Below are 14,426 nucleotides of genomic sequence, written 5' to 3'. Positions count from 1 at the left end.
AAGTTACATCTTTCGAGCCTATACATATCATACAGTCGACATTAGAATATTTTATTATATTCAAAGAAATTTGCTTTCAAACATGACATATATATATATATTTTATATATTTTTTTTGAAAGAAAAACCGTAGAAATATAGCATATATGGGACTAATAATGATGGATTTGCATTAAATGCGAAATTTTTCGGGAGTGGTCCATCCAGACACGTCGCTCCGTCTCTAACTACCAGGCTTCTCCATTGTGGGCCTGGCCGAACCTCTAATGGGTTTGCTAAAAGAAATAGACCCTCGGTGCCCGCGGGGCGGAGAGAGTTAAAAAGGGGTCAGCTGCGTTACTTCAGTTACCTAATCTTTATCGAAATCGTAGTTAAAGTAATTTTAAGGTAATCGAGTAACATTNTTGTGGGCCTGGCCGAACCTCTAATGGGTTTGCTAAAAGAAATAGACCCTCGGTGCCCGCGGGGCGGAGAGAGTTAAAAAGGGGTCAGCTGCGTTACTTCAGTTACCTAATCTTTATCGAAATCGTAGTTAAAGTAATTTTAAGGTAATCGAGTAACATTCTCTTAAAACGGCAGGAAGCGCGTGCTTCGCCGCCCCTGTTCTAACGGCACCCATTCTCTAAATCCTGAATAATTGTAATATTATATCGGTGTATAAATAGAAAACTCGAGTTGCGCGTAACTCTTTCTACGGTGTTTCGAGAGTAATTCATCCAATAAACGATTAAATAAGTTATTTAATTTCGTAAAATCAAAATGTCACCGGAGGGTGAGTTATAAATAGTTTAAAAGATGCCGAAGTATCGCTTAAACCGGCTGAAGTAATTTCGGTTTCTTATTTATTTGTACAAGAGAAATCGTTAAGGAGCAAGAACAACAGACGTGATGCCAAATAAATTTTGATGCTTGCTAGAACAATAGCTTCTTTTTCCCCGTAATTCCTTCTAATATTCTTGCTAAATTGACACGGCAAATAATAATTTAACTCTCGACTTGTTTCGTCGTTTAAAAACAAAAATCTGCGGTCGAGAATCAGGATTTATTATTGCAAATTTTAAAATTTTAACTTGCTTTTAGTGTAACTTAATTAATAATTTAGTAATTTGTTCTTAAGTAGATAACATCAGCATATATTATCCATTAATATGAAAGTTCGTTACATTAGATTGCTAACGATTATGCCTACTCTCCTGACGATTTATCGAAGAGTAAGTTTAATCTCTTTCTAAGACTGTGTAAAATGATAATTTTAAGATGTAATTTTAATTTAAAAGCATTGAATTTTATATTACAAGCAAATATTACGGGTTTATATTATAATAAACAGATATTTTAACGTGTAGGCGTAGTGTTTTCTATTAAAACCTAGTAACTCGCGTACGCGGCTTAATTCTGTATCGTAAGTACCGGTATACCTGACAGGAATATTTGAATAAGCATGCCCATCCTGTATATCTGTGTGGATGGAAAAAAATGAATAGTTCCGTCATATAGAGGAGAAGGTGGTATTATGGAACCCCAATTACATTTTAGTGAATTGTAAACAAGGTATCATAACTACACCCACATTTTTTGTGCGAAAAGTAATGGTAACTATTAAACTAAGTGTTCCTAATTGGATTTTTCGCTAGTGTAATTATAAGTATGGTTTTTGAAGGCTTTTGTACAAAAAGTCCGAAAGTAGGCTTAGAGAAAATCGGGTGGTAATATGGAACCTTACTGTATATTTTCAAAAAAATGCTTTAATGTAGCCAAAAACAAATAGGAAAGGACAAAAAATGTTAAATAATTACCAAATTATTTACTCCAATGTATTTTATCGCAAAAATGCTTTTATAATAGAAAAATATGACCTCCATCAACAATATATATTCCAGCAGCTCTTTTTCGATATTCTCGGGAAGAATTGGCTTTCTACCTAGTGTCTTTTTCACAAATTGCTCTGGAGGAATGTCTGCTTGCAAATAGAAAGTTCGGAGGAGTTGAGTTCCATATTACTGTAAAAGCACCAATGGGGTCCGTATTTCACGCATCGCCATCTCGAATTAACTTATGTCTGTCGAGACCAAAATTTAAAAAACGTGAACATCACACAGATTAATATGTACCCCTAAGTCTCTGGAACGGAATACATGCACCAGTGAACCTACAACTACACGATTTATATTTTAAAAATAATTAAATTCACTTAGCATTCAAAACTTGCGAATTTTGAAAAAAACAAATTTGCTGATTAAATGCGAACAACCGTTTAACTGAAGTAAAACGGGTTTTCCCCTCGCTATGGATGTCTGCCTAGTTCAGTTCAGCCACATTCCACTACAGTTCGCCTTTATTATCAGTTCGAAATGGGGTGGTTCCATAATACCCGCAGTGTTCCATAATACCACCTTCTCCTCTACACGTTCAGATATACCGGACAGGTGCACCTGTTCAGGTATATCGCTACGCGTGTACCCGATTTTAGACTCGATGAGATCCTAAACTATAGTATATAACGGGTCCTTCTCTATTAAACGATACGTGTAAAAATGTGACGCCCCGGGCTATAAATTAATAAAGCCAGGCCCTAAACTGCAGTTTTACCTTACGTGTAAATCCGGCCCCGAGTACAGAGAGCGTAGACACGCGCTAAACAAACTGCGGATTAGGGCCTGGCGTTATTAATCTATAACTCGGGGCATCACATTTTTACACGTACCATTTAGTAGAGAAGGGCCCGTTATAGTTTAGGGTCTCGGCAAGTGTAAGTTAGGTATAGTAAATAATGATTTGCTGATACTGTAAAATTAATTTCACCCATCTACATCTATAGTTTATTTTTATTTTTTCGATTTAAGGCGTGTTATTATAAAAAGTATTGGCGGGGGTATTTTTGCTTTAATGTCGGCTTTACTTTTGGAAGAAAGCCAAATCTGGTTGCTACTAGAAAGCGGATCAGACGATCCTTTCGCGATGCATTTATTTAATAGACAATGTCACGTATGATATATTTTTCGAGAGACGTTTCCGTGACTTTATTGCATCGAAAAGTCTGCTAGGGACCACTTTATCTCGTATTCAATAAATGTACGACGTTGCCGACGTTATATTCGAAAGATATATATAAGAGTGGTTTTACAGAAAGGAAAAAAAAAGTAAGAAATTCAAGAAATGTTTCATGGATAAGTTGTATTTTTATCTTATTGTGTTTTTTCGACTAAAGACAATATACTTGATCCGGGAAGACAAACGTATCGATCGCGAACTTTTATTTGCCATTTGAAGAATTTTTGTTTACGAAAATTGCCTTTCGGTATCCTTTTTAATTTTTAAGCCGAAATTAAAATGGACGACGAGAATAAAATTCAATTCGGTTTCCTCTTAAAATATTTCACGCATTTTAAAAATAATCTCTCTTGAATCCTACTTCTTCGATTGTTTATCTTTTTAATTATATTACTTGTAATAATTAACATCAATTAATTATATTTTTAATTACTGTATAATTAAATTGTTACAGATATCGTTACAACTGTTTAACAATACAGTGATTCGATCTGAAATAAAACTTTGAATATGAGAATTATACTTTCGCATTTTAAACTGAAGATGTAAATTATGATTAATTATTTACATAATTACGAGGAAAGCATAAGAACTACGTCAGTAAAAGGATAAGTAACAATGTAGTGTTTTTGAGTGTGTCTATATACATATATATATATGCTATATATAATACAAATTATAATTATTATATAGATCATATCTGTATATACATGCATACGTAATAATTATAACGCATTGTTACTATCAGTAGCGTAACTAGAAGGGGGCAGGTGTTACTGTATAATAGTACGGCACAGAATATTTTTCCGTTTTGGACAGGTTTTACTGAATATGCTTGTATAAGTGTGTTGTCACCGCGCTTGTACTGTACGTACAGTACATTACTTATTTGATTAATTTTTTTCTCTTAATTATTTACTTGTATAGGTAAAGGGTATCCCGGTAGCTACCGATTATTACCATACTATAATTACATAAATAATTAAATTTCAAACTGTATCGTTAAATATTGATAGGATGTTAAATATACAGTTGGTGCATAGGCAATTTATATATCAACCTTTACACCATTACATATAATTAAGCCTTAAAATATAGGATTAATTTTATATGTATATAGGCTACATTTGATACTCCGTTATAGCTAAATGAAAATGTTAATTAATTTTTAATACTAATGGAAAAGAAGGAGCTTGCTTTTAAAATATATTAAGAAATTATTTTCCTCTTAAATGTCACACCTTTCACTTCAAAAGTATATTTTTTGGGGAGAAAACTAAAGATATAAAAACACTTTGAAGACGTGTTTTCTCTCTTCAAAGTGTTATTAATCTGTCAACAGTGGTGAGATACGGTATTAAATCCCTCCAACGGTTAATTTGAAAAATTTCATTAATTCTCATTGACACGGTCGAAATTAATTGTTATTAATTCTCCGAAGTAATTTCTTCCCTTCTAATCAACTTTTTATTAGTTCTTATCACGTAAGCCTTAAGTAAACTTAATTTTTGAAGATTACACACACGCTTAACCTTTCTTTTTTTAAATGGCATCGAATTTCTAAATTATTTTTAATATGCTGCTAATATCTTTCCAATCTGGACTTTCGTCCAGTTTCCTTACTAGAAATAATCCTCTTTCTTTGATAAGCATAAATTTTTCCGAAGAGAACCAATCAATTGGGAACAAACCAGTAATTAACTATGCTAGTTTTATTATACGTTTTGGGCCTTTCTTCGTATAATTTCTTATATTTCTTACATCTCTGCGTAACTCCTCGTCTTTCTAATTCTTTGTATAATTCCTGTATAATAAAGTAGGCATAGTCAATTACTAGTGTGTTCCTGTGTGATTTAGCAAAATTTATGCTTATCACTAAAGAATCCATCAGAAGAACGAGTAACAATTAAGAACAAAAGAAATTATCCCGGTATCAATCGAAACTGCTCGATGTTACTTATAGAAGTGAGTAAAACAAACACTTCAGGAAGGGAACAAACCCTTCTATTCAATAAGAATGACGTGGGACGAGGTAATATCTGTCTTTTAGAGAATTGAATTATAAGAAGACGGCGGTGGCATCGAGTTTACAAGTTCACGAAAGTCGTGAATCTTAAATAACACTCGCGGATTTGTAAATTTACAAATGTCGGATATAAATGACACCGTAACTCAACGCAAACATTCGCCATTCTGGAATTCTAGATCGATAAGAAAAATGACAGTAGCGAGGATTTCGCGTGTTTCTCCTTACTACGTAATATTAGAATATATTTTTAAATTCTCTTAAATATAATCCCTAGTCAGGAACATAAAATACGCTACGTGAGTAGTTTTAACGCTCGTTTACAACAATTAACAAGATGGCGGCCATAACAGGCTCGTAAAGATCATATTTTAGTTTTTATTTTTTTGACTTTTATACACGTATAAAAGTAGAATCCGCTTTTTTTTCTTGTCAGAAAATTCTTAGTTATTGGTCAGAAAGGAAGTACTTTTACCTTATTTTATACTCGAGCAGTCAATAAATTCCCAAGCAACATACCGAGACGAAAGATTTCTATCGCGATCATGAGAAAGTAAGGGATTTTTTTTTCTACCCCGAGGGTTTTAGGGATTATTTAGAAGTATCTGATTTTGATAGTGTTCGTCGGTTCAGAACGATACAAGAAAAACCCAATTAAAATACAAGCAATCTGATAATAAATCGAGATTTCATACAATGCATTCGATGGGAAATAATGCTAGACCATTAAAAAATTACTGTTGTTACGTAAACGTTCAATGAGCAGAAATAATTTTAATAGGATGTAACATAAATTTAAAACATATCTGAAGAGTTAAATTTACATAACAATGGTTTTAATGATTTTGTTATTCTAGAGCAAACAAATTTCGTATGTTTGTACGGAATATAATGAATTTTTCACTAAATAAATAGTTATTTTTATTAGTAATAAAGACTAATTTTTTAACTATAATTTTGAATTCAAATCATAAATTTATTATTCAGACAATTTAATACAGTGCCAACGGATACTTACAAAGAGGGTGGCGCTACAGTCTATAGAAGGGCGCCATATCGAGGTTTGACTGTGTATATTTATATTTACTTAACAACAATAGTTCGATTCCTGCATATAAGTCAAGATTTCGGCAGGTAAAAAAATCAAATAATTAAGATCTTAAGCGATAAAATGCCGAAATTTGCCATACAGTAAATATCTGTTTTTCGGGCAAAGTATAAATGATTTGAGCTTATATGACGATATTTAAGCAGACTTCACCTTTCTAACGATTTATTTATCGTTATATACATAAAGATATTCAAAGGTCTTTCTTATACAAAAGCAATTCTGATCAGAAAATCTTTATTTGAATAGGATATTAAAAATAAAACTACTATAAAATTTAAATTTCTATTATTATTAATATTAAGAAATAAAATATAAATAAATCTCTCTAGAGAAATAACTCTTTAATATTTTTAAATGAAGTATTATTTTATTAAAACATACAAAAATTTCAAAAGAATGTTATTAAAATATAAAGAAATTCAAGAAGGATGTCATTAAAATATTTTTTAAAAACGTGTAAATTCTCCAATCGATAATATTTATCATTTGTATTGTGAACTGAAATCGTATCTATAATTTTTTTCAGATTGAGCTTTCAACTGGAATATCTTGTTCTAGTTTACGGCGTATCTGTCATTCGGACTGTTAAATATCTCTTTAGACAATGCCGAATAAGGGTATTTTAATTACGACAGCGGCGCGTTATACTTTCGTGGGGCCCGGGCAAATTTGAATTAGGGGTTGACTTAAGACATTTTTCTCCGAGGGAAATTTATTTAATAGACAATGTCATTCTGGAAAATGCCTTTTTGCCTACAGGATAACGTTTCATCGAGTTTATACTGTAATACGAATCGAAATATCGCGAAGCATTGTAATTAATTTAAATATAAGTCTAAATTAATTGTCTAATACGTAGGAATACTTTATTATTATTAATTATTAAACGCTTTTAAGAACACGACACAATGCGAGTTAAATCTATCGACTCAAATTTCATCCATTCCTAATAAAGATAGTAATCTTCATAGTTTCGGCNTCTTCGTGAACATTTTTTTTTTCATTCTTCTATCCTATTGAAAGCGTCAACAATTTCTTCTTTTTTAAATAAATAAAACTAAATCGTCGAGTTCGTCCTCATTAAAAGTCGACTTTGTAAATGCCAGGATTTAATATAAAAAAAAGAAAAAATCCGGTGTTAATTAACATGGCCAAAATGTTTTAAAGTTCATTTTACACGTAATACGTAACGAGGGAAAAGTATTGTAATGGTGTCGTTACGGCCCTCCCAGTATCAAATGAGAACTCGAACCCGAAAAAGTTACGTACGCGGATTTTTTTCGTTTTATGTCGACGTCTATTTCGTTTAATATCTCGGGATGGAGTAATGGTTAAGAAACGGAATTTAGCGCGGTAGCTTTGTATGTAAGGCATCGAGGTCGAGGGGTGAGGAAATACAGAGGAATCGCGTGTCGTATCTCGAGTGGGATCGGCCTTAATGAAGATTTTATACCTTGTTAGCATTTACAGTTTTTTTTTTTTTTTTGTAAATAAAACTCGTCTCCCCTCGATATTAGGCTGTGCCATTTTATAATACACGTTTTATTCGGGGACGGATCTACGTAGGGACTAATATGGCTTAAGCCCCGGCCCCCGAGTGTCGAGTGCCCACAAAAATTGAAAAAGTATTAAAAATTTATCGTCATAAATTTGTAATACTTTTTCATTAACAGCGAACACTTATCGCGCAATAAAAAGTAGTTAATTTAGAGTATTATTATTACTATATTAATAAAAATGGGGCCCCATTGGACTTCGGTCAGCCCCGGGCCCCGAAAAACCTAGATCCGCTCCCGGTTTTATTTGGCAACGAAACGATGATTTAATTAAGACGGCCACTTTTTTCGGGATCGTATCTTTTATACATTTGTTTACCGAAACGGGTTTACACCTTTCTTCCGTTGGCGCGATACGAAGCTTACCCAATTATTTGCTTTTTGCATTAAAATCGATCTTCGGTTTGCCATGGTTTTTTATAACAGTTCTTTCGTATTCTTTTCTCACTTCTTAGATAAAAGGAAAATGGAAAAAGAAATATGTTTTCGTTATTTTCTATTTTTTTGTTAAATAAAATCGCGTAACAGATGGCTTCGATAACGCGAGGATACAAACGAGTACGAAGTCTGCGAGAATGAAGTTTTTCTTCGTAACCCCGATTATTAGAAGAACGAATTGCCGAATTATCGGGCTATAAGCTCGATGTTTCTAAAGCAGTCGAGGTAGACGAATCGAGAATACTAGAGAGCGAAAGAAGTACTACGATCTCGAAATCTTCCAGGCTACGGGTGAAAAAACACACAACATCCGTCTTCTCTTAAATGCATTAAACACGATTCCCCTCGCATCAATTGAATCGAAAAGAGCATTGTCGGTAGCGGGACTTTTCTTTAATAAAATAAGAATCAAATTCAGCGATCGTAGTATCGACCATCTTTGCTTTTTAAAATCTTAATACAAAATACAGTATCGTTGTAAATTTTTATACTTTAATATGTTTTATTTAAATAACGAAAATTACCTTCTAACTTAAAAGTTCATTTTTTTTTATTTTTAACTAGCTGCAAGGACCCGCTTCGCTGGGCAAAAAGTAACGATAGTGAAGATTAAGATAATTACATTATAGCTAATCTTACCCGTTTTCACAGAATGCAAGAATTAGGTACCCCGTTTCCAGACTAATTAGAGAATTTTTACGTTTAGTCAAACGAACTATTTTCAANAAATCTCTCTAGAGAAATAACTCTTTAATATTTTTAAATGAAGTATTATTTTATTAAAACATACAAACATTTCAAAAGAATGTTATTAAAATATAAAGAAATTCAAGAAGGATGTCATTAAAATATTTTTTAAAAACGTGTAAATTCTCCAATCGATAATATTTATCATTTGTATTGTGAACTGAAATCGTATCTATAATTTTTTTCAGATTGAGCTTTCAACTGGAATATCTTGTTCTAGTTTACGGCGTATCTGTCATTCGGACTGTTAAATATCTCTTTAGACAATGCCGAATAAGGGTATTTTAATTACGACAGCGGCGCGTTATACTTTCGTGGGGCCCGGGCAAATTTGAATTAGGGGTTGACTTAAGACATTTTTCTCCGAGGGAAATTTATTTAATAGACAATGTCATTCTGGAAAATGCCTTTTTGCCTACAGGATAACGTTTCATCGAGTTTATACTGTAATACGAATCGAAATATCGCGAAGCATTGTAATTAATTTAAATATAAGTCTAAATTAATTGTCTAATACGTAGGAATACTTTATTATTATTAATTATTAAACGCTTTTAAGAACACGACACAATGCGAGTTAAATCTATCGACTCAAATTTCATCCATTCCTAATAAAGATAGTAATCTTCATAGTTTCGGCTTTCTCACTCCGACGACAATGCCATTTTAATGGTGTTTTACGGGGTATTTCCTACCCCCATCGTCGTCTCCACCCCGAAATCCCATAAACACTGTGTAAATGTGTCAGTAAATGCACTTTAGTGACGTATGTGTCTGGAGTGGTCCCACTACCAACCTCGAAAAACATGGTCAAAGAAAGGAATTTTTTGAAAATTTTTTAAGGTCGTCGATTAAATTAATATATATTTTTTCTCAAAGTGAAATAGGGAAATGATTTTATCTTTATCTTGTCATTCATTTTTATTTAAAGTATCGCCTCTTTCAATCTTTCTGCTGCTTATTATAACCTCTCCAACAAAGCCTTTTATCTTCCTCTTCCTCCACTCGACACCATCATTCCAGCATACTTCTCGATATCAAATTCTATCCAACTTATTTAACTGAACTACCTTAAAGTTATATATTTTATTTATAGGCCATTGACACTGCAAGTACATATAATTTTTTTAAGGGTCTTCGTGTATCTTTAAAAAGATTTATTGTCTATCATTTTTTATTGATGTAAATTTTATATTTTAATATTCGATTTATTTGTATAAGGCAATGCAACACGTGGGCGTACTACCACATTTAAAAGGTATCCATATTGTTTACATTTCGCTAGCGCCATCACAAAATGCGGTGGCAGCCATGTGTGAGGATAGGAAACTGATTCTATTTAGTTACTAATGTAATTTGTTACTAATGTAATTTGTTACTAATGTAAAGAAAATTTACAAATTTGTTACTAATGTAAAGAAAACGCGGAAAACTCCACGTAGCTAGCCAGTTACGAAGTCCAAACCCGCGACCAACTACAGGTTTGGTTTATTTGGTTACGGCAATGCGATACGTGGGCGATCTGCCGAGGGGGACTTTTTATGGGAAATTGGCCCCTATTTAGGTGTTACCGACGTCAAGAAAACCCGGAAAACTACACACATTGGTGAGGTGTGAACCCGTAACCAACTACCAGAATTCAGTGGTTTTATCCCTCGACCAGTGGCGGGCCTTATTGAATAATCGCTAACCAAATTTAGGGCCTATACGAAAATATACAATACGAAAGCACGTTCAACGTTTTTATCGATACTGTGTTCGGTATTTTGAAACGTTTCTTGGGATTTATTCAGACAAATGTGTGTATGATAAATGTATTAATCTCTGTATTTTTGATAAATGCAGCATTAAAGATACAATAGTTATTTTGTTTTCTCTCTACATTATAAGAATTTAATTGGGACTAGAAAAGACGAAATTACTTTTCAATATTTTTCTTCTCTGTTTTCTGTAATTGTTTTTCAATTTTTCTGGAATGGAATTCGTCAGCAAACACTATCAAATGAGTTTCAATTTCTGTGTTGCCACGAACCCTTCTATTTCTTTTGTCACGAGCATTCGCGTATTTATTTCTTTAATATTCATTTCAGTAATTTGTTTTGTTACTCAATCTCCGCGGATCGTCCGAAATTTATTATTTAGAAAGAAAACAAGATCCATCAACGAGTTGCGTGACTTTTCCGGCAAAAGAATTTAAAATTGCGTGTGGCCCCATTGTTACGAGATTTTATTTTAAAAACTTAGACTTAAGACGTTTCGGAGGTTTGATATATTTCTAGAAAACTCGTATAATATTAAGGTTTTGAATTTCTGTAGTGATGAGATACAACTTTTCAAGAATTTATTACGTTTCTTTACGTTAAAAAAATCGGAAATGAAAGACGTAAATAAAATATTCGAGAAGTCAAAACATTGAATATCATCAATCAAATATTGACTTTTACTATATTCCGTGAAGTGCAAGATGATAATTATGAATAATTAATTAAAGATTTTAATAATGAAGAGACGAGACAAGGGCATTGAGGTTTTGAATAAGAGAATAGAGTAGAACATCCTTTGAAACCACTTAAATATCTCATCGGATCTTTATCAACATTTACAATACAAAAGTTTATTGAACATAACCATTTTAAAAGTTTATTGAACATAACCATTTTAACCTCCCCCACCTTTCTTTACAATAAAAGGCCATACGAATGAGTTATAGTCTGCAGGCCGATTAATTCTCTAATATATAATATAAAATCCTTTTTTGGGTTGCAATTTTCAAATTGCAGACCTATAGATTCCCCACTGTCGTCCTCTGTCATTTCTTGATCGCGAGAACGGAGTTAGATAGATAAAAATCGAGACTAAAGGAGGAAAGATTAGGAACAGGAGACCACGCTCTTGGAGATTGGGGAGGGGTGGCCGGAGTGGCAACACCCTATCATATATACAATTACAGCGCATTTACGCATAGCCAAGTTGATCGGCCTTCGGTACGGAGTATAGCGCGGGTGAGACCACTCCCCTAAAACATCATTAAAATGCATTGTCATCGGACTTTGCCCTCTTAAAGTTTCGTACAGATTGGATTAGTTGTATACGGCAACGGAATACGTGGGCGATCTGCCGAGGGGATGCCTCCCGGGAGGACTTTTATGGGAAACTGGACCCTATTTAGGCGTTACAAACGAAGAAAGCCGGAAAACAAGTGGCCAGGCGCGAACCTACGATCAACTTTACCAGTGTTCGATAGTTTATCCGCTCGGTCGGTTGGCCACCGAATGTTTCGACTTTCTATCTTAATTATTAAGAAAAATGGAAGAAATTTGAGTCGTGGGATTTGAGGACACGACGCAAAGCTCACGTTTATTACTAATTATTTAACACGCGCATTGATTTTTAAACCATCGACTCGCCGTATTTATGATTTCATCGCTCTAACATTCAATCTTCCCCCGTTTTTTCTCGAATTGACATCAACACAGAATGGAATTTTATGAAAATTCCAAATTTTCAGCTCTATTTTAACAAGAAAAGAAAGAAATCAGACTTTTAAATCACTTCCTTTATATCTAATCAGAAAAGTTTTTTATTTTTATTTTTATTTTTTAAGAGTAATTCTTTATTATTAATATTATCAAACTGTCACTCGATATATTTTTTTCAACGAGTCTCCTATTTATCGTTGCAAAGATATTGCATGTAAATTCCTTTCTGTAAAAATCATCATCAACTTCATTTCTAGTTTATAAAGATCAATATATATATTTTTTAAAATAATAAACGTCTGAGATAAAGGAGGTGATAAATATTTAAATACAACTTTTTCTGATTAAAAAAAAAGTTGTATTACTACGAATAGTTCTCAATTTAAATATTATATTCTCCATATTCTTTATCTCTCGTTGTTCTGAAAAAAAAAAATGTTATTTTTATCTCAAGATAAAGAAATTAAATTTATTTTTTCCGAACATAAATGTAATACAGTAGAGCATCGATTATCCGACCCCCGATTAACCGTCGCATCGGTTAACCGACCGTTCTAGTCGGCAAATTTCAAATGTCCACTAGTGATGTGGCACTACAATATTTGGCTATGTCTTGGCTACTTTAATATTATTNGCTGATTTGCACTCGGCGAATTACGACACTGTTTATGTACGTGATGGAATGCGTAACTTTTTTGTTTCTACAACGTTTCTACCCAGCACGGTAAACTCTTAAATATATTTTGCGTCGTAATAAAAATATAACTTGACATACGTATTTATAAATAATTTATATTCAAATTACGTCATTTCTATGACCGAGGGTGGCGTAAGGCACGGGCGACGTGGGCCACCGCCTACGTCTGGCGTTTCGAAGGTTTACGCATTACTTAAAAGCCGCGAACGCGACGAAAAAATTTTACTCGTCATAAAATGATAGTTTGTCAAATTTTTATTCATAAAAATGCAGTTTCGACTGCTTTTTATTTTATAAAATCCGTCTTTTCGCGCCACCAGAGGGCCTTTTAAACAATAGGTAGTCTGTCAGCGTTGGTCGGTAGTAGTCCAAATTCGATACGAACGTTTGTTTGTTGAAAATTTGATCACGGTTTAAATACGGTATTTACTTTTAATATTACCGATTTGTCGTCGAAAAGAAAACGCGTTGTATTATCATTAAAAGACAAATTACAGTATTTGTTTCGATTATCCGAATTTTTCCCTATCCGGACTACCTTCATCCCTAATCAGTCCGGATAATCGAGGTTCTACTGTATTAATGTTACAGAAAATCTTTATATTACTGTTGCTTTGCTCGGAATCAACGAGCGAGCCGCATCGATTTTGTAGAGACCGAGTTTTCTTCCTATAAATTCCGTACGTAACTGATTTGCACTCGGCGAATTACGACACTGTTTATGTACGTGATGGAATGCGTAACTTTTTTGTTTCTACAACGTTTCTACCCAGCACGGTAAACTCTTAAATATATTTTGCGTCGTAATAAAAATATAACTCGACATACGTATTTATAAATAATTTATATTCAAATTACGTCATTTCTATGACCGAGGGTGGCGTAAGGCACGGGCGACGTGGGCCACCGCCTACGTCTGGCGTTTCGAAGGTTTACGCATTACTTAAAAGCCGCGAACGCGACGAAAAAATGTTACTCGTCATAAAATGATAGTTTGTCAAATTTTTATTCATAAAAATGCAGTTTCGACTGCTTTTTATTTTATAAAATCCGTCTTTTCGCGCCACCAGAGGGCCTTTTAAACAATAGGTAGTCTGTCAGCGTTGGTCGGTAGTAGTCCAAATTCGATACGAACGTTTGTTTGTTGAAAATTTGATCACGGTTTAAATACGGTATTTACTTTTAATATTACCGATTTGTCGTCGAAAAGAAAACGCGTTGTATTATCATTAAAAGACAAATTACAGTATTTGTTTCGATTATCCGAATTTTTCCCTATCCGGACTACCTTCATCCCTAATCAGTCCGGATAATCGAGGTT

General features: G+C 33.4%; 1 protein-coding gene across 2 annotated transcripts in view; it reads left to right on the top strand.

Moving 5' to 3' along the window:
* Window positions 1-14,426, top strand: part of LOC111626348 — a 62,111-nt gene that overhangs the window by 33,365 nt on the left and 14,320 nt on the right. The window contains exon 9 of one of the 2 annotated variants that reach the window (XM_023369695.1): window positions 6,715-7,099. The exons of the other annotated variant lie outside the window; for it this stretch is intronic. The gene's annotated coding sequence lies outside the window, so the exon portion shown is untranslated. Of the gene's footprint in view, window positions 1-6,714; window positions 7,100-14,426 lie in introns of those variants that run through there. 2 annotated transcript variants of the gene reach the window in all.

The sequence above is a fragment of the Centruroides sculpturatus genome, unplaced genomic scaffold (assembly GCF_000671375.1).
Source record: "Centruroides sculpturatus isolate CEXI.00-Female unplaced genomic scaffold, Cexi_2.0 scaffold26, whole genome shotgun sequence".
In the NCBI taxonomy this organism is placed as follows: Eukaryota; Metazoa; Arthropoda; class Arachnida; order Scorpiones; family Buthidae; genus Centruroides; species Centruroides sculpturatus.
This window is presented reverse-complemented; position numbering and strand designations above follow the sequence as displayed.